Below are 1,843 nucleotides of genomic sequence, written 5' to 3' on the forward strand. Positions count from 1 at the left end.
TACTAGACGATCACTTAGTAAAACCTACACGATTGTGTAGCTTTTCTAAACGATAAGCATACCCGCTATACGATAGCTTTCTTTCCCACTTGCTTATCGTTCTACACGATCAGCCCGCTCCTCCTTCTTCTACCAAATTCAACAAAGACCACGCTTTGGATTCTCACTCCGAGAATACCAAGGGCTCTAAGTGGTGGTGTCGTCCCCACTCCTGCTTGCTCGTGCTTGTTCGTGTTGCTAGATGATCGTGCTACCATAGCCGACTGTTTTGTTGGACGATAGAGAACGTAGAGGTTCTTCCGCTGCGTTGAGTTTGAAATTGAAGAGTGTCTTCAACTGGTAAGTGAACTCAATCCCTCGTATTTTATTTATCAAAGCATGTCATTAATTAGTGTAAATTTTATAACTATCTATTAGAATGTGTGTGTGGTATTTCAGTCATAATGAAATTGGAAAGATCCGAACGCGCTCATGGATACTCTTCGTTAAAAGTTCCTTCAGATAGAACATGAATCGATTATTGTATATAATCTCAAATGAATGATGATTAACCTCCTCAGCCCTACATTTATCTGTCATCAATCCATCTTCTAAAAACATGTGCTTTTCTAACTTGAGTTATTATCATTCCATCTTTCACCTTCCATCTTTGGTTTTTGATGAGGGTGGTCGAAACAGTGTCACAAACATTCTGCCTATCAAATAAAATTTATAAATACCGACATTTAGTTGATAACTTGTATGTTATTAGAATATTTAGAAGGATTTTACAAGAAAAGCATGAAATAGGTAAAGTCACTTTCCATGTGTTTACCAAATCTGAAAGAAAGCCTGAGCAAAAATGATATCGCTAATGCGTTTGCAATGTAGGAATACAAAGAAAGATGAAGGAAGGAGCCATGATGAGAATACAAAATGACTATGCGACAAAAGAATTCACGAAGGAAGGAAGGTACACACCAAGGAGTTCAAAAGACATGCGATAGGGACCATTGAAACTGCAAGAGCGGACGCACGCATTCCTTGACGTGCATCTGCCATAGTCTTGTGTGGCAAAAGTTGTCCCCATACCGAGACTCTATATATATCACCACTTGCATACAGAAAAAGGAGGAGGAAATTGAAGGAAATCAAACTCGAGATTTCCATGAGCAGTAAAATATAGATCATTCCAAATTACAATCACGAATGTGAACATTACAAATTACAGTCGAAACAGAAACATGCAATTATACAATCAATATAAAAATTACAGCATGAACAACTACAAATGAACAAGGAAAAAAACTCTACGAACATTTGTAAACTCGTCTCCACGCTCCTTGCTCATGAATGCTCAAACTCAGCAACCTCGAACACTCGAACAACACGACCACAACACTACAAGAACACTTCGCGCTTGTCCTCAGCGATCGCCTTGGTCACGAACTCCTCAGCAATACGAATGGCCTCCACGGAACCTCGACGGTGTCAAGTTGAGTATGACACCACCAAAAAGGTTACCTTGGTATTCTCGGTCTGAGAATCCAAAGGGTAGGCTCTGTTCGAACTTGGAATAAGGCAGACGAAGAAGGAAAGACCAATCATGTACATGATTGGGCAAGTGGGAGATGACAGGAACCTATCGCATAGGTCAATGCCCAATCGTTTAGCTAAAGCTAACCAATCATCTAACAAAAGCTAAGCGATCGTTTAGCTCATCATTTAGCTCAGTGTCTGTCGCCTACAAAACACTACACGATTGTTTACTAAAACACGCTATCACTTAGTAAATTCGTATTTACTTGACCAGCGCCGTGAGTTTTCTTTTTGCGAGAGAAAATCTCAAAACTAATTTTTGACA

This window comes from Benincasa hispida, chromosome 7 (assembly GCF_009727055.1).
Source record: "Benincasa hispida cultivar B227 chromosome 7, ASM972705v1, whole genome shotgun sequence".
NCBI lineage: Eukaryota > Viridiplantae > Streptophyta > Magnoliopsida > Cucurbitales > Cucurbitaceae > Benincasa > Benincasa hispida.